A 19,971-nucleotide genomic window follows, 5' to 3' on the forward strand; every position below is an offset into this window, starting at 1 on the left:
GGTCCTGCCACCATCGGCGTGATGCGGTCGGCTACAGGTTAAAAGGAAATCAATATGGCAGCCTCCACATCCCTCTCGTTTCAGTTAATTTAAACAAAAAAACAAAACAAAAAAGCAGTTTAACACCTGGGCTTCTTCTTGCAGCCCCCTGAAGTCATCCTGGGTCCGCGACCCTCCTGCCAGCAGTGGCGACAGGATGACTGACTGCAGGGGCCGCAACAAGCCCCAGGTAAGCTTAACTTTTTTTTTTTTTTTTTTTACTTAGGTTACCCTTTAACCACCTTACCCCCGCCCGTACGAATTTCTTCATCCCTTTTTCCATCCTTTAACCCCCAGGGACGGAGAAATCCATACTTTCCGCGCTCCCGCTGCTGCCCGCACTCCCGCTCGCTGTAGCGCGCACTCCAGCTCGTAAACACGCTGCCCGCCGCTCGCCCGGAGAATCCATTCCCGTTCGTTGATCTAAGCCCCCCAATGATCCGCTGCTTTTCCGCTAAGCAGCGCGATCATTGTGGGAAAAAAAAAAAAAAAAAAAAAAAAACCCTTACCCAGTCTCCTAGTACTTCCTCCAAGCGTCGACGCTTGGAGGTCGCATTAAACAAAAAGTTACTGTTGCCATCTTGTGGCCAAATAGTAAAACTACACCCTAAATCATTTTTCACATACAAATTGATTACTTATACACAAAAAATTAACTCATTACCTCCCACACTCCCCATTTTTTTTTTGTAATTAAAAAAAAACAAAAAAAAAACAGAAAATAGTTACCTTAGGGACTGAACTTTTTACATTTTTATGTCAGGAGGGTACAACACTGTTACTTTATAAACTATGGGCTTGTAATTAGGGATGGACGCAAAACTGAAAAAAATGCACCTTTATTTCCAAATAAAATATTGGCGCCAAACATTGTGATAGGGACATAATTTAAACGGTTTTATAACTGGGACAGATGGGCAAATACATGTCATGGGTTTTAATTACAGTAGCATGCATTATTTAAAAACTATAATGGCCGAAAACTGAAAAATAATTAATTTTTTCCCACATTTTTCCTATTTTCCCATTAAAACATATTTAGAATAAAATAATTCTTGGCATAATGTCCCACCTAAAGAAAGCCTAATTGGTGGCGGAAAAAACAAGATATAGTTAATTTCATTGTGATAAGTAATGATAAAGTTATAGACGAATGAATGGAAGGAGCGCTGAAAGGTGAAAATTGCTCTGGTGCTCAAGGGGTAAAACCCCTCAGTGGTGAAGTGGTTAAGGGTCAATATTTTCTAGAATACTGTTTTTATTCGATCTAATGGCTGATTTTTGGATAGTTTATTGATCAAATATATGACTGGTGGCATTTGTGGTAAATTTTCGTGAACAGCTTTGCGCTTCTTCATGCAATACAGTGCTAGCCAGAAGTTGGGATGTTCCAACAGGATGTGAATCGCCTCTGAGATGATGCAATTTTTGTTGCAACGTTATACAGCTTGGAAACGGACCAATCAGATACAGCAGCAGCATTTGATCTGTTTCCAAGGCAGTACAAAGCGGTGGTTAAAAAAAATAAAAAAAATAAAAAGCGAACAATGGGTTCCTTCTCAAAAGTAGCTAATGAAGCAAAACAATAAGTTCTAAGCAGTCATACTGGAAGGTGGGAACTTGTAAAAGAGTCTGCTGCAAAGAAATGCAATTTAAAGAGGAACTGCAGTGAAAAGTACATAATAAAATTGCTTATTTACAATATTCATTGAGAGATTATTGTATGGAGAACACCATGGAAGGCTACAGAGCAGCACCCCCAGTAAGCTGTGCCTATGGCAGAGCAGGATCAGCCACCAGGCAACCTAGGCAGGTGCCTAAAGGGTGTCAAAGGGCTCACTGGCTACCTTCATCTTACCAAAAGGACCACAAGGGGGCCCCAAAACTACTACCTTGCCCAGGGCCCCATTATATCTTAACTACTTGCCGACTACGTAACGCCGGTTGGCATGAATGTGGTGGCAGCCCCAGGACCACTCCACACCAAATTGGCATGAAGTCCTGGTGTGGGGTTTTGCAGGAGATCGCACGTCCTTCTCCGCTTGAATGACTCCCAGCGGCGATCGCCACTAGGAGAGACTGTTAGACGGCATAACCGCCATCTAATAACACTGTCCAGCGCTGTGATCTAAGGCAGCGAAACTGGGGACAGACGTGTGACATGGCTGTCCCCCTGGGAGACACTAAAGCGATCCACTGTCATTGGGGGTGGGGGGCTTAGAGAGGGGTGGCCTTAATCCATCTCTGGCTGGCCCATGGCACAGCTGTAGATACACCTCTGGATTCATAGCATGTCAGAAAATGGAAAGATCACTTTGTGGGTGGCATTACATTGTGCTGCACGGATCCAGGTTTATAGCAACCTTTTTACACTACATTATGGGGTCACAGTTCTGGGAGTTTTGAAAACTTTGGGGAAAAGTTTAGCAGAAAAATCACACAAGTAGCATAGAGGTCGCCGTCTGCCCATCAGGAGTATTTGAGAGTCACTAATGGTTTCCCTCATTACATGGTAACCAGACCGGCCAGAGGATAAATTATGCACCTCAGAAGCAACTGACCTCCTCCACACTCCATTTCTCCCTCACACGAGCTTTATACAGATGGAAAGGAACTATGTACTGATAATGGTCATGGGGTAAGAGGTGTGGAGTCCTGGCAGATTGACCTCATGGTGGAGCCAAGTTTCCCCCTTGAATTATATGGATATGTGAAAGAAGAGACATTAGACAATATGGATTGAGGCTCACCCCAAATGCCACCAGGCTTTTTTTTGGAAAAGGGGAGCGGATGAAGTTACAGAGAAGGGGTTAGGCAGGCTTTCCAGACACCAAACAGGCCCTGGGCAGCCTCCTAAGTTGCCTTCTGCGTGATCCAGCTCCATTTTGAGTTAGCCACACAAGTTCATGGATAATGGGATTCTAATGAGAACCTTTTGTCTGCAGAAGTTTGTACCGATCACACCACAACAGACACAAACCGTTGTCTGGACGAAGCTGCAAAAATTTGATGTCAGATTGTTACAATGCACAGCTAGCCATACACGAGTCTCAGATAAACTGACTGGAAAGAAATTAAATTTGATAATTATGCTTATAATTTTGTACTGCTCCATTCATGACAACACTGAGTGGCCATCATTCAACCAGCCCTCTATTCAATAAAAATCAAGACCTCTTTCCCACGACAGGCTGAAGGCGGTGAATTGCATGTCCGCTGCTCCTGAGCACCAATACTTGGCACGCGTGGTGAAGAGACTGCCCCAGAGCAAGTAAAAAAAGGTGGTCACTGTGGGGATACCATGGTCACCTGTATGACAAGGAGAGGCCAGGAGCCAAATGGTGCAGTCAGGGGAGGACTGGGACCTTTTGGCCTGGGGGGACAACACAAACTAGAGGCCCGTTTCACGGCATCCCCAGCCCAAAGCCATATCTTTCTTGTGTGCAAATCTTCAAATTGTGATGACTAACAGCCCCAGCCACACACACACGCACACACTATGTACCTGATGCCTAACCCCATTTCTCCGCACAATCTACCTGTCTGTGTCTGATGCCTAACCTTAAAGGAGTTATCAGGCTTTTTTTTTTTTTTTTATGAAAATAAGTGCTACTTACCCAGGGCTCGTCCAGCCCCAAGCTCCCAGCATGTCCCTTGCCGCAGCTCTGCAGTCAGCTGTTCGCTGCCGCTGCCTCCCAGCCCCCGGCGATGACGTCAGGCCGACTGCGCCTGTGCGAGCGGCGCTGTCAATCACCGCCACATGGACCAGAGCGTACTGTGCAGACGCAGAACTACTGCGCCTGCGCAGTACACTTCGGTCCACGTGGCGGTGATTGACAGTGCTGCTCGCACAGGCGCAGTACAGGCCGACATCCAGGTCGGACTGGTGCCATCGCCGGGGACTGGGAGGCAGCGGCAGCGAATGGTTGACTGCAGAGCTGCGGCGAGGGACATGCTGGGAGCGTGGGGCTGGAGGAAGCCCGGGTAAGTAGCACTTATTTCATTAAAAATGCCTGATAACTCCTTTAAACAACCCCCCCCTCCCACACACACACACATACCTACCTACCTGGTGATGCCTAACCCCACTCCTGCCCACCCACCATACAAACTACTTGTCTGACACCTACCCCCCCCCCCTCCAACTACCTGTTTGACAGTGCCTAACTGCCTGCCTCCCCCCTCCTCTGCCGCCAATCACACCACATCAAGAAAAAAACGTTCCCCCTCAGGCCAGGGTCAGAATGGGGATGATTATCACACACAAAAAAAACTCAGAGGGCACTGGCCTGGACAGAGAATTGAATTTGACAGCAGTAGCAGGCAGGCAGCAAAGTGTGAGTAACTCAGTGACAAGAAGTGAGAAGAAGTACAGAAACAAAATTTATAAAAACCACCTTCTCCTCTGGCAACCTGGACCCGACCTCCTCTATCCTCCTGTCTCCTCAGTCCTACACCTCCTCCTCCTCCACAGCAGCAAGCAGCTATAGGTGGCATCTCCGACTCCCAGCCCCCCCGAGTGTCCGACTCCTCCAGCCAGGACAGCCAGCCAGCCACTCGTAGCCGCAGCTCCAGGCCCCCAGCCCCCCCAGCACAGAAAGCTGAAGAGTGAGACAGCTCACTTCAACGACACCTCAGGCACAGCAGCACAGGGGAGGACTGTGTCCGAATCCTCCAGCCAGCCCAGCCAGCCACTCGTAGCCACAGCTCCAGGCCCCCAGCCCCCCCAGCACAGAAGAGTGAGACAGCTCACTCACGATGACACCGCAGGCACAGCAGCACGTTGCGGGCAGCAATGGCTCCAGGCGGGGGGCGGAGTCAAGCAGGGTCAACCCACCTGGCCGGAGAGGACCTAAGCTATTTGTGTCACATCCACCGCAGGCGCAGCCACGCACAAGGGCACACCACGGCCAGCCGCCTCAGCCCCTTCTTTGATTGGATACTTCAACTTGCCGGGAAATATCGCGCGAGGTTGCGATCCCCACTGCGAACCTGTCACCTGTGGTATGTCTGCGGCCGCTGCGTATAGCAGTGGCCGGCCCTAATTACTTAAGATTCGGGCGGCCCGGGGGGCAATTGCCCCCCGTCCCCCTGGGCCAGTCCTCCCCTGGGTGCAGTATTGTGGGGTATTAGATGTTAGGTTGTAGTATGACAGTATTTATACTCACACAGGTGGGTTGCAGTCCCTGCAACCACTGCATCATCACCAACGGGGAAATAACCGTTCCCGCTCGGTATTCCAGGTCCTACTGGATGGTCGCACTCCTGGTTGGTTCTTCTTGGTTGTAGATAACACCTCACCCGGAAGGAGAACACCTCCAAAGGAGATGTAATGTATAGTACTGGGGAGTGGAGGCGCCCAAAGATAGGTAATGTGATGAAAAATAAATAAATAAATAAGGGGGAGGGAAGTGTCTTTACCACTCCAGATGGAAGAACTCAAACCACAGGGTTAATGTAGAAAAAAAATTATTCAGAACGATTAAAAAGGACAACACTTTTCACAGGTCTCAGCCTGTTTCTTCAGGTCAATACAAGTGCCTTTAAAATATGGTCACAAGCTTTTTCTGGCGTCCATGCTTGTGATCATATTGTAACATAGGTTTTCTATTTCAGGAAAAAAAGGACGCACTAATACGTACCAACGCACACTAACGCAAACGCATGCCCCACACAGCAAATCAGGTGTAAAAGGAGCCTAAGGGTGTCCATACGCCACTCAATTTTGTGGCCCAAATCAACCATCCATTTTAATAAATTTTAACGAATTGGTGCTGCAACGACCTCCCAAATTGATATTTGACGAAATCAGTCAAATGGATTAATTGGGAATGTCGTAAAAATGTTGGTCGCAAAGACTCGAACGGTTGTGCGGTGGTATTGATATCAGGATGCCCAATGACTGGCTGGTGTCCCCCCCAACTGCTAAGAGTTGTGCCCATCACCTCCCCAGCACAAGTATCTACGTCCCTGTATGTAAACAAATATAAACACATGTAAACACTTGGTTCTGTCTTCTATTTTTAGAACACCAACTCTGTATCTCCATCTTGTGGCCAAAAAGTAAAACCACATCCAAATACCCCATTATCCACCCTCTCAGAGAAAAATGAAATACATTTTCATTATTTTTAAAAACCCTTGGAGTTGAAGTGGTTAAAATCTTACCTCCACGCCAATATGATCCCTCGTCTCCTCCGGGGTTCAATGTCACTGTGCGCTCCTGTAACACGGGTGCATGTGTGATGTCACGACATGTGCCGAGTCACGCGGTACCAAGATAGACAAGCGCAAGAGCTGCAGCCACTAGGGCATGCTCAGTAGGCAGTCTTGCCCAATGACTCCTTACTGAATAGGTGCTGGCTTAGTGAACAGGAAGAGTGGAGATGTGAACCCTGATCTCCTGTGTCAGAGGCAGAGCCCTTAACAATTACACCATCCAGCGCTCTCTGTGATGACAGTCATCAGAGTAGGCCAGGAGTCGCGGAGTCGCACTGGCGGAGAAGTGGGACATCGGAGCACGAGGGGGGGGGGGGGGGGGGGGGGGCGACACTTCACACTTGCAGCAGATTTATAGATGTAATAAATCTTTTGGAAAATCGCTGGGCAATGTGTGAGCAGGCAACAGATGCCCTTTGTTCAGGGCCCAGTCACACTAGAAGTGCTTTTCTGAGCGTTTTACAATTTATTAGTATTTTTAAAATCGCTCCCATTCACTTTCATTAAAAGCGCAGCGATTCTCGCGTACACAATCACAAAATTGCAGTAAAAATTGCAGAAAAATTGCGGTGATTTTTAACACGATTTTAATGAAAGTGAATGGGAGCGATTTTGAAAATGCTAATCAATCGCAAAACGCTCAGAAAAGCTCTTGTGTGAATGGGCCCTCAGAGAGGGTTCTATCTAATGGACAATTTTCCAAGTGGAGGCTGCCATATTTATTTCCTTTTGAACTATGCCAGTTGCCTGGCAGCCCTGCTGATCTATTTAGCTGCAGTAGAGTCTGAATCACACCAGAAACATGCTTGCAGTTAATCTTGTCAGATCTGACAATATTCTAAAGCTACGTACACACATGCGACAACGATCGTTCGTTGTCAACGACGAACGAACTTTTAATTGATGAAAGAACGACCTAAGTAAAGTTAGTTTTAAAAGGTGTGTAACGATCAGATCGTTAGAACGAACGTTACATCACGTAAAAGTAACTATTGCGCCTGCGCATAAAAATGAAAAGTTCCATGGAGAAATAGTGAAACGCGCATGTCAAGCCTAGTACGAACGATCGTTTCCAACTATGTACTACTTTTGCAAACGATCAACGTTGGGAAAAATCCACCAAGCTAGATCATTCGTTTTGAACGATGTAGCTCATCCGTCGTTAGACTTAATGGTCGTTGGCTGCTTTTTCTTCAAACGATCGTCGTTTGAAAGCATCGGGGGAAGGATCGTTTCAAACGACTATAGTCGCATGTGTGTACGCACCTTTAGAAACACCTGATGTGCTGCATGCTTGTTCACGGTCTATGGCTAAAAGTAATTAGAGGCAGAAGATCAGCAGGACAGCCAGGCAACTGGTATTGCATAAAAACGAAATAAGTATGGCAGCCTCCTGATTATTTCTGTGTTGAGACTGCCAAAGAAATGCTAGCAGCAGCGACTTGTATGCAAACCTAATGCATATAAGATGCAGCTTGGAAATGGGCCAACTGAAGTCAGCAGTCTGTTAAGCCAATTCCCAGGTGTATCCCATTTCCATGCAAGACTCTCCCTAGAAACAGACTGCTTTGGTAGCCTATAGGCTAGCGACCCCTCTGTACAGAACTCGGCCCTGAACTTTCATCCGACTCTGAGAGATTCAAGTCCTTATCCCTACGGGGAGAGGAGGGGGGAGGAATAGTTTAATGTGTGTACCACTCTCACCATTGCTACCTACAGATCCTTAAATACACACATATATAAATTATACAGGTCCTGTGGCTACTTAGATGCAGTTTAGGCATTGATTATGTATAAGTAGCCCCAGAACCTGTATGAGGTAGATGCATCACAGCCGTGTCATCTTCCAGATACGTGGACAATCCGGGTATTTTTCAATTCACTCTCCCTGACAGCACTTTTGAGGGTAGCCTGGCGTTCTATTAAGATCTGAAAGTTGGCTGCATGAAAGCCCACTAGAGGGCGCTCCTGTTGCGTACTTCTGATCACCTCCGGCGATCAGAAGTAACAAGAAAGGCCGTGATGAGCGGCCTTTCTTGATTTGCTTTCCTCGTCGCCATGGCGACGAGCGGAGTGACGTCATCCAACGTCCTGATGTCAGCCGCTTCCGATCCAGCCCTTAGCGGTGGCCGGAACTGTTTGGTCCGGCTGCGCTGGGCTCGGGCGGCTGGGGGCCCCCCTTTCGCCGTTGCACGCGGCGGATCGCCGCGCTGCGGCGGCGATCAGGTAGCATACGCGGCTGGCAAAGTGCCGGCTGCGTGTGCTCCTTTTTATTTGAAGCAAATCGGCCCAGTAGGGCCTGAGCGGCAGCCTCCGGCGGTAATGGGCGAGCTGAGCTCGTCCATACCGCCAGGCTGGTTAAAGGGAACCTGAGACAAAACAGGTCCCATACTTACCTGGGGCTTCCTTAAAGTGGAATTGTCCCTATAAAAATCAAATTTCAACACCAACTGGTCTGAGTGTATTAAAGGGGAACTGAAGAGAGAGGTATATGGAGGCTGTCATGTTTATTTCCTTTTAATCAATACCAGTTGCCTGGCAGCCCTGCTGGTCTATTTCTCTGCAGTAGTATCTGATCAAAACCAGAAACAAGCATGCAGTTAGTCTTGTCAGATCAGACTTATAAGTCTGAACCACTGAAACACCTGATCTGATGCATGCTTGTTCAGGGGCTATGGCTAATAGTATTAGAGGCAGAGGATCAGCAGGGCTGCCAGGCAACTGGTATTGTCTAAAAGGAAATAAACATGACAGCCTCCATATACCTCTCTTGTCAGTTCCCCTTTAAGTGATAAAGATGCTAATCCTGCATTCTAAACTTGCAAAAAATTTTCTGCTGTTATGGTTTGGAGTTATCACATACTTTAGGAGCACTGGCCCTAGTGCCAAAGAGTTGAGTGCTGGGAGTTCTTTTTATCTATAATGTATTCCTCCTCTTCCATTTATTTCCCTGCCTGGCTGCTTATCAGAAACACCCTCTGATTACTTGTGTTTACAAGCAAGGCTGAGGTGACTCAGTGATTGGAGGATAAGACAGTGCAGTTGTTAGTATACACCTCAGTGGGAGTGTCTGAAGACTCTGGGAGGAGGGCAGCTAATTAATACACAATGAGCAAGAGAAGGAAGGGAGGGGGGACAAGAATCAAGGAGGATATGATGTCAGCATTAGCTTGGCAAGATGGCCACTGCCTAGAATAGGATTTTCTGCTTTTCCTTTATAAAATTCACAGGAATCATTACGTGGATAGCACATTACATCTGTTATGTAAGTAGAAGTAGTATTTATCTACTTATATATGTTTTTTATTTCTAGGTTAGCATGGGTGTCGCTTGTTCTTTAAAAAAAGGGACCCTGGCGTTCTATTAAGATCACCAGGGCGGCTGCGGGAGTTTTTTTTTTAAATTAAAAAAAAAACGATTTCATGCAGCCAACTGAAAGTTGGCTGCATGAAAGCCCACTAGATGGCGCTCCGGAGGCGTTCTTCTGATCACCTCCGGCGGCCAAAAGTAACACGGAAGGCCGCAATGAGCGGCCTTCCGTGTTTTGCTTACTTCGTCGCCATGGCGACGAGCGGAGTAACATCATGGACGTCAGCTGCCTCCGATCCAGCCCTTAGCGCTGGCCGGAACTATTTGTTTCGGCTGCGCAGGGCTCAGGCGGCTGGGGGGACCCTCTTTCGCCGCTGCTCGCGGCGGATCGCCGCAGAGCGGCTGCGATCAGGCAGCACACGCGGCTGGCAAAGTGCCGGCTGCGTGTGCTGCACTTTATTTGAACAAAATCGCCCCAGCAGGGCCTGAGCGGCACCCTCTGGCGGTACTGGACGAGCTGAGCTCGTCCATACCGCTAAGGTGGTTAAGCCAGGAATATTATAGAACACAAAAAAAAAAAAAAAAAAACCACCACACACACACACACTTCCTGGGGCTTTTACCAGCCCCCTGCAGCCATCCCGTGCCCTTGCAGTCACTCACAGAGCCTCCGGTCCCCTGCCAGCAGCTAGTTTCATTTTTGCTGACAGGCCTGGCCATGCGTATTTTTCTTTGTGTTCCTGTCCGCACTAGCATCCTGCGCCTGTGCAGGACGCTATCGAGGACGGGAACATGAAGGATACGCGTGGCCAGGCGCAGAAATCCCACCGACTCCCTGTCAGCGAAAACGAAACTAGCTGGCGGCGGGGGACCAGAGGCTCTGTGAGTGACTACAAGGGCACGGGATTCCTGCAGGGGGCTGGTAGAAGCCCGAGGCAAGTAAAGGTGGCCATACACTAAACAATCTTACTAACAGAGTGACCAAACGTCCCGCTTTACCTGGGACGCGTCAAGCCTTCGGGGTCCGCTGTCCCAGGCTGCATGAGGTCCCGGAAAACGTCCTTTTAGCTGCGGGACGTCCCGGCCTCGGGACTCTGGCCACCGTACTGAATGAACTAGCCGCAGTGTCTGATAGATGCTGCACCAGTTTATAGCCTGCAGCCCCGCTCCAGCCTGCATAGTCTCCGGCAGGCAGAGCAGGGCTACGGAAAGATGGCTGACAAAGCCCTGTATTGGAGACTATTTGTGTCTCCAGTACAGGGCTTTGGACGCCATCTTGCCGCAGCCCTGCTATTACATTCTAGTGCGGGAGACTGCAGGAGGAGCAAGATGGTTCGGGGAACTGCACGCCAGAGGCCGGAGACTTCTTTTAGGATAGTAAATTATTTTTTTTCCCCAGGTGAAATGTTGCCCACAATGCGTTTATTTTGTACTGACATGTTGCCCCCATTGCATTTATTTTGTGCTGACATGTTGCCCACATTGCGTTTATTTTGTGCAGCCCCCCCCCCCCCCCCCCCCCAGGTTGATCTGGTCACTCTATAACATCCATGTAGTATAACAGCACTTGGTGATTGATTGTACAGCCAGATTGCATAAAAATTGTATGGTGTGTGGCCACCTTAAAACTGATTTTTTTTTACTCCTGACTTAAGTGTCCCTTTAAGCCCCCTTGAGGCCGCTCAGTTCCTCATCTTCCCAGGATGCTCCTGTTCCCTGCTGGATGTTCTGGTAGCCTGGCTGAGTCGCGCTTCGTCTGTAGTTAGCTCTCGGCCGACGTGACCCGCCAGGATGCATCGCTGGTTGAGCAGTTGGGCGGGTTCAGTGACTGCCATACGCACGCTGTATATTCAGCAGAGGCAGTCATTATCAGTAATACAGTCACTATTAAATTAGGCTGCTCAGAACAGTCGTTTGGGATGGTTTCAGGCACTTTTCCAAGTGCGTACACGTGTCACCTGATGTCTGCCAAGAACTTATTAGAAAATCAAACACACTGGCATAAACCCTGCTCAGCTGCAAGCCCAGGTAACGCAATCAACTGCACGCCAAACTACAGTACATTTCTATAGCACCAAATGTGCTGCCCGAAACTATCTGTAATGGCAGACATACATCTAGCGATGAGAAGCAGATTCTCTCCGATCCAATCTGATTAGAGAGAGATCTGTCGGCTGCCCATACACTGCAGCCCGATTCCTGATCAATTTCATGCTGAAATCGACCAGGAATCAGCCTTGTGACGCTGCATGACATCACACACGCCCACGTTACTCTGCCAAGCACGTTTATGGACGGAGGACTGAGCCAGCGGTGGACACGGACAGGTAAAGTATAATGCACAGAGCACGGGGGTTGTGGTGGTGGTGGGGGGGTGAGTGGGCACATTTGACATTGGTGGGACAGCGCCGGGTGTTTTGTCGCTCGTCCTAAAATCGCTTGCATGCGATCGACCACTACGGCCGAGATGCTGTGTGATCATCATACTCCGCCTGAAATTGGATGCAGCATCAATCAGGCAAGCACTTGGCAGCACAGATTTTCGATAACCGAATCGGATGGTCGATCGGCCGCCAAGTTGCCCGATATACAGTATGGCCACCTTCAAGATCGTTTTGGCCTCTGAAGGCTTGCAAGGCCTTTATATCACATTCTTCAATTATAACATCTGTCTAAAGACTGACATACGGGGAGGAAGTCCTTTGCCAAAGTCTTCCTGCTCATGTGACGTGCGCAACCACGTAAAACGCCCCATCAGCAAACAATTAAAGATAACTTATTGCTTTAACCTGTTCTGCTTGACAATTACATGGTGGTATACACATTACTGGTATACAACACAGAAAAATAATTACCTATAGAGCACTTTATAGGGGGCACTTTTTCCCAGTTATAAACAATATAAAAAAGGTATAATCTGATCATTCTGGCCCATCATCATAAGTAAAAAAAATAAAATCTAAAAATTCTTATTTCTAGTCATGTAAGGACGAGATTAAATCTAGCAATCTATTGGTTAATTTTTTTTTTCCTCATCAAAAATTACCTCATGCAGTAAAAGTGAGGAAAAAGTGTGGTAATTACCTCAAAATGTATCTCCAATTTGAGATTCTCAATTGAAAGGTTGGTGTTAATTAAGGATTTTTTTTATCACCTACAAATGGTAGGTGATAATTATCACTTCTCTGCTTTTGGCCTTCAGGATGGAGCCTTTTGAGCTTTGTTTGCTCGAGTTTATGTCAATTTTACACAGAAGACAGAGAAGACAGACCTCGTACAGTCTTTTAGATGATTTAATAGATGCCGAGGAAGAAATTCCTCTCTGCTCTAAAGAGATAAGCAACAGCATAATAACCTTTAAAGATTTTTTTTTTCTTTGTTACAGCTGATAAAAAAAATCCAGCAAAAATTCTCCAGTGTATGTACTGCCTGCTTTTGTGGAAGCAGACACGGGGCTTGATTCTCAAAGCGGTGCTAACCTACTTAGCACGTCTAAAGTCTTTAGGGTGCTAAGTAGGTTAGCACCAGATTTCTCAATCAGATCACGCACAAAGTTTTGTGCGCAAAGTTTTGCGCGCGCAAAGTCCTAAGCGCGTGCTAAGTCCCATAGGCTTCAATGGGCACTTTGCGCGGAGCGCCCTGCACGCGCAAAGTTTTACGCGCATAAAGTTTTACGCACGAAAAGCTAGTTTAGACGTGCTAAGGGGGTTTTCACAGGTGTGCTAACAGTTAGCACCGCTTTGTGAATCAAGCCCATAGGGTTAACATCCTGTGTTTACAAAGTAGCTGCTCTGCTGAGGCAGCCAGCTGGCACAGCTGAGAGCTCAACTTACAGTTGTAAATATTCACAGATGAGGGGAAATTAGACAGGCTAAATTATATACATAAAGGGTGCATTTATATAGGTTTTCCTTCTGTCCTGCGCAAGAGTTTAGGGCCCACTGTCAATGTGACAGGCTTTCCTGGGTCGTCTCTGTGTAATGGGTGGCAAGCATATGGGCTGCACTACAGTGGTCAAAAAAAGCGTTATTTCCGTACATATTACTGACTGTTTTATCACCTGGTTTACCGCACTTTTATCAAACATTTATCACACTCTGTTAATTTTTCACCCAAAAAGTTACCGCACGTTATTGTGAATAGAGCCCATTGTAATTTTTTTTTCCCAACAGAGCGCCAGGTGTGGTCCAGAAAATTCTAGATATCGCTAGGCTACACAGGACAAGGACTGGAAAAATAAATGACAGGCAATAAAGCCGATCCCCTCCACAGTCCGATCATAGTACAAAGAAGGAACAACTCCGGCTTGGACAAAGGGCAACATTGCACCAGCTACATCATAAAAAAAAACAACAATACATGAAAATACACTTTAAAGTGTACTTGAGACTGGAGGGGGAAAATGAAATAAAAAAAATATATATACATACCTGGGGCTTCCTCCAGCCACCTCCAGGCTAATCGCTCCCTCGCTGCAGTCCTCCTGCGCTGTCTGGATCCTCTGCAATGCACCCCGGTCCTGCACGAGCCCCCATCGCACCCACATTACAGGGAGCAAAACACCCCCAGCCACAGGAACGTGACAGGGCAGCACACAGGTTTGGACTGCGCCTATGCCGACCGAAGGACTTTCCATGGCGAATCGGCCCCAGGTACGTATATTTTTTTTTTAAATCCCCCCCCACTCAGGTACCCTAAGAGGGGCCCAAATAAAGCACCGGACAGGAAGTCAGGGTCAGACCTCAACAATCCAAACATTGTAACAGAAACTAAAATAAACTTTGAGGAAGTTTGAACAGCTGGCAGGTCAGATGTAAAGTCACCAGACTGGCTGAGCGAGGGTTAAAGCGGGCTTACCTGGGCCGGCGTCAGTCCATATCTCAGAGCCTGTGGGGAGAGGGGGGATTCTGAGTTTAGGGGTCTGATGTTGGGTTCTGGGGAGCACTGTTCCCTCTGGATCTGTAGACCAGTCTGTGTAGTGAGACTGCTGCTGCACCTGCTGGGAGCTCTGTGCAGGGGGAGGAGAGCAGCAGTATCAGGCTGGGTGTGACACAGCACACAGGTTTCACATAGCTGCCTGCGCCTGGCCAGGGGAACTTATTGACAATTCAAATCAGGCTGGAGTCTCCACCTGGGTGGAGGGAGGAGGTGGAATGCTGCTGACTGTGCTGCACTCCTCCTCTGTCCTGGAGTGACATCATCATGTCCCAGCCACAGGCTCACTCATCAAAGTGTCTGACATGTCACCTGTCTGTGCTGGATAGTGGACCTGATCTCTTACGCAGCACAGAAGGAAAACACAGAGAAATGCACCCTGTATGTGTTTAGAGAGTTTAGCCTGTCTAATTCCCCCTCATCTGTGACTAATAATAAGTGTAATTTGATCTCTCAGTTGTGTTCACTAACTGCAACGGCAGAGAGATAATTAGTAAACACAGGATGTTAACCCTATGTCTGCTTCCATGAAAGCAGGAAGTAGACATACTGCAGATTTATTGCAGGATGTGTATCAGCTGCAACAAAGAAAATGTTTTTCTTTAAAGGTTATTATGCTGCTGCTTATCGTTTGGAGCAGAGAGGAAGTTCTGAGTTCAGGTCTGCTTTAAGAGGAATATGGAGGTTGTCATTACTAAATTACTAGTTTAGTTTAGGGGCGTACATACAAAAAAGGAGCATTGGAAATTTGGGCGCCCAGCAAGGCGGATAGTAAAATATTGGTATTTAATACAGATATGTAACTACTAAAGCTAAAGTGTAAAATATCGGTATTCAATAAAAATAGTAAAATATTTTACTATAACGAAACCTAACCCTACTCTCACACAGAACACCCCCCCCCCCCCCCCCGGGCTGTGGAGTCGGTACAAAAATCATCCGACTCAGACTCCTCAGTTTATGAAACCACCGATTCCGACTCCAGGTACCCAAAATGGCTCCGACTCCACAGCCCTGCTCCCCCCAACACCTAACCCTTAAACCCCGCCCCCACAATCGACCTGCCTGACGGCGGGGCTAACCCTTAACCGCCCCTCCTCCCCGAGCACCCTGTCTGATGCCTAAAGCAAAGCCCCCCCACCCGCACGAACTACCTACCTGACGCCTAACCCTTAATAACCCCTCCCCCTACGCAAACTACCCGCCTGATGCCTACTACCTACCTGACACCTAACCCTTAAACTCTGCCCCCCACAAGCTACCTGCCTGATGCCTAACCCTTAACCCCCCCCCCTCCCCCAAACAAACTACCTGCCTGGCAGCTAATCCTACCCTTACTTCCAGACTTGAGATGAGCTGATGCAAATGTTATGTCAGTTGTATGCCACGTTGGAACTGGATTAATAAAATGGTCAACTAATATGTTTGATTGGCCCAATTCCAATCTATTCAAAATAATTTCATCTCATTGATCATCTGTACTCCAGACAGGCAGACTATGAAGAAGTTATGAATTAATGATATATAGCAGAGTCCCCAGAATCCGGCACCAGCGGGAATCGCCTGATGCCGCATACATGTGCTTGAGCAACCGGATGAAAAAGCACAAACCCCCTCCTTGCAGCATAAAATACTCACCGACCCACCAGCGCTGCCTTCTACCCTTCCTGTAGCTCCTGGCGGCTTCCCGTGACACCAGAGGCACACCACACACTAGAGAATATAAACCATGTGCCGTATTGGGTGGATGCATAATGCAGGGAGTCCCTGAGATACAAACAATCCACCTCGCATTTCATTGCACACCCCCTTCCTGCACTACCCCAGCACAGTGTGTAAATACAGAGTATAGTGCAGCCGAAGCTATGCTCTCACCTCTCCGCTGCAGTCCAGTGCTGTGCTTCCCCCTGTCCGATCAACCCTTAACCCTAGTGCCCAGCATCTCCTACCGGATGTAGCGTGATTACACACTACATGAGGAGAGCCAGCACTAGAGGGAGCACAAAACAGACAGGATGGTCGCACAGGCACAGCACTGGGCTCCAGAGGGGAGGTTAGAGCACAGCTTCTGCTGCACTGTACTCTGTCTTTACACACTGGACTGGGGGAGTGCAGGAGGGGGACAGGAACAGGCAGTGGGACAAGGGGACAGAGGGAGGCACAAAGGGGGACAGAAGGAGGCACAGAGGGAATCGCACAGAGCTGGATCATCCACAAGGCACTTAGACAGGTGCCTAGGGGCTGGAGAGAGTCCAGGGGCCTGGTTTATGCTAACCTCCAATAAATCTTGCCAAGAAAGTTAGGTGGCTATCTGACTGGATTTAGCCAAGTGCATTCTCCTCACCACTTTCCTCGCCCGCCACATCCTGTCACCCCTGAGCTGCTCAACTGGCCCTCAAAACCCTTTACCCACACATGGCAACAGTACTTGCCGTTAGCCTGCAGGCTAGCCACCTGTCTATACAGCCTCATCGTCATTCGAGGGATCGAGTCCTGATAGTCACCGGGTGACATACAGTATGTGTAGGAGGCATTATAGTCTCCCCAGGAGAGATCGTCTGTGATTAGCTTCATTGTATGTCTTAAGGCTGGGTGCACACTTAGCAGAAACGCTAGCGTTGCAGAAAACGCCACGTTTTTGCCGCTAATGGACGTCTATGGGCCGCAGGAAAAAGCGCATATAAGAAACGCATATGTGTTTTCTATGCGGTTTCAAACACACAGGTTTTGTTGCATAACATGCTTCAAAAATGCATATAACGAGAGTCAATGGAAACGCAACGGTATGCGTTTTTCATGCTTTTTTTTTTAAATTAATTTGTGATGTATTTCCACTTCCTGTTGTCTTCCTAGTTATTTGCATAAAAGGCAATTGAAAAACGCATGAAAAACACAAAAAGCATATGCGTTTTGTATATGTGAAACGCAAACGCATTAAAACGCACGTAAAATGCTTGAAATACGCATCTGCAGTAAAAAAACGCAACGCAAGCTGTGTGATGCTGGTATTCGGCTGATATCCCATCTGTCATCCTGGCACCAGCCTCTCCGTGAACCCTGACAGCTGTGTCATAAATACTTACTTATATATGAAGCGATCGCTCAGTTCTCTGTATCCAGGGAAGAGATTACTGAAAACTTCTGATTCATAACAGAGATATGCTGCAGACTTTGTCCCAAGTTTCATTGTTATACAACCTGTCATGTGACCTCGGATTATCAAACGCTCTCAATATGGAAACAGTTCTTAACCCATTCAGGTTCCGTCGTTTTCACGTGAGAAATGTTCACCTCCCATTCATTAGCCTATAACTTTATCACTACTTATCACAATGCACTGATCTATATCTTGTTTTTTCCGCCACCAATTAGGCTTTCTTTGGGGGGGTACATTTTGCTAAGAGCCACTTTACTGTAAATGCATTTTAACAGGAAGAATAAGAAAAAAATGGAAAAATTCATTATTTCTCAGTTTTCAGCCATTATAGTATTAAAATAATGCATGCCTCCATAATTAAAACTCACGTATTGTATATGCCCATATGTCCCAGTTATTACCCCGTTAAAATTATGTCCCTATCACAATGTATGGCGACAATATTTTATTTGGAAATAAAGGTGCATTTTTTCCATTTTGCATCTATCACTATTTACAAGTTTAAAATAAAAAATATATAGAAATATTTCATCTTTACATTGATATTTAAAAAGTTTAGACCCTTAGGTAAATATTTACATGTTTTTTTTTTTTTTTTATTGTAATGTTTTTTTTTTTTATACTAAAAATTTTATTAGGGTACTTTTGGGAGGGTGGGAGGTAAACAATAGATTTATAATGTAAATGTGTGTTAATTCTGTTTTTTTTTTTTTCAGGTGTAGTATTACTTTTTGGCCACAAGATGGCGGCCATGAGTTTGTTTACATGACGTCACTCTAAGCGTAGCACGCGCTTAGAGTGACGCATCAGGAAGAAGACGGCCAGAAAAAGCTCAGCTTCCGAGAGAAGCTGTCGCTTTTTCAGCGGGGGAGAGGAATCAATGATCGGGCTCCGTAGCCCAATACATTGATTCCTTGGCTACCGAATCCGCGGCCGGGAGTGCGCGTGCACGCGCACGATCGGCCGCGGGGGAGCGCGGTAGCGCGCATGGTTCCTGGACGTAGTTTCTACCAAAAAAGGTTAAAGAGACTCAGAGATCAATAAATGTAAAGCTTATAGACCCATATCTTTGCTGAACCTTGACGCTAAGATCCTGGCAAAGATCCTGGCCAACAGATTACTCCCTTACATACCTGACCACATTAATAGTGATCAAGTGGGTTTTGTTCCAGGCAGAGAGGCGAAAGAAAATGTCATGAGAACAGTGGGCATGATGGCATTTGCCAAAAAACACAATATTAGTTCCTTCATTCTATCCACAGACGCAGAGAAGGCATTTGACAGGGTGGCATGGGATTATATACGTGCCACCCTGTCAGGCCTAGGGTTGGGTCCCTTCTTAAGACAGCTAATCGATCTTCTGTATTCGAATCCGTCTGCCCAGGTGAAGGCGAACGGCTGCTTATCCACCCCATTGAAGATTAGCAACGGAACAAGACAGGGTTGCCCTTTATCCCCCCTCATTTACATTCTCACGCTTGAACCCTTCCTGAACGCGATAAGAGAGGACAGATCGATTAAGGGAATCCAAATTGGTGCTCACTACCATGTGGTAGCTGCATTTGCGGACGATCTCTTGTTTTTCCTACAAGACCCATTACGTTCCCTTCCTGGTCTAATGCACAGATTTGACGACTTTGGGTATATATCAAACTTGAAAATAAACTTCCATAAATCCGAAGCTCTAAACGTTACTCTAGATCAAACTGTGGTAGGACTGTGCAGAGCGTCGTTCCCTTTTGCCTGGGCAGATGGCAGACTGAGATACCTGGGGATCAATATCACCCAAAACCTCAATGACCTCTATAAACAAAACTTTGAGTGGGTGGGGACTGCGTTGAAGGCCGACCTGTTAGAGTGGGGACAAAAAAAAAAGCCTTTCCTGGTTTGGACGCATGGCCTCTGTAAAAATGAACCTCCTTCCTAGATTTCTCTATATCAGCCAATGCTTACCGATATCACTACCCCCGACTTACCTGAGAGACCTTCAAAAATATATTAATAAATTTATCTGGGGAAGTAGACCACCCAGAATAAAAAGAACAATACTTACCTCTGCCAAGGAAAACGGGGGAGTTGCCCTGCCGGATCTGTGTGCATATCATGTAGCATCACAACTCTCCAGGGTTGTTGAGTGGTCGAACCACAGGTGTCCTAAAAAATGGGTTCTCATTGAACAAGAAACCGCTGAGAGAAAAGCACAAAATATTGGATGGTCAGATGTCCCGAAAGCGATCCAAAAGACCTGGGTCAATCCCTTACTCCTGGCCACAATCAAAACAATGCGAAAAATACTCCCTTCCTTGGGCCTA

At 47.1% G+C, this 19,971-nt stretch overlaps 1 protein-coding gene across 1 annotated transcript in view; it reads right to left on the reverse strand.

Moving 5' to 3' along the window:
• Positions 1–14,622, reverse strand: part of CYSRT1 (cysteine rich tail 1) — a 48,315-nt gene extending 33,693 nt beyond the window's left edge. Inside the window, exon 1 of the mRNA XM_068248641.1 lies at positions 14,425–14,622. The gene's annotated coding sequence lies outside the window, so the exon portion shown is untranslated. The remainder of the gene's footprint in view (positions 1–14,424) is intronic.
• Between the last annotated feature and the right edge of the window lie 5,349 nt (positions 14,623–19,971).

This window comes from Hyperolius riggenbachi, chromosome 8, assembly GCF_040937935.1.
Source record: "Hyperolius riggenbachi isolate aHypRig1 chromosome 8, aHypRig1.pri, whole genome shotgun sequence".
Classification (NCBI taxonomy): domain Eukaryota; kingdom Metazoa; phylum Chordata; class Amphibia; order Anura; family Hyperoliidae; genus Hyperolius; species Hyperolius riggenbachi.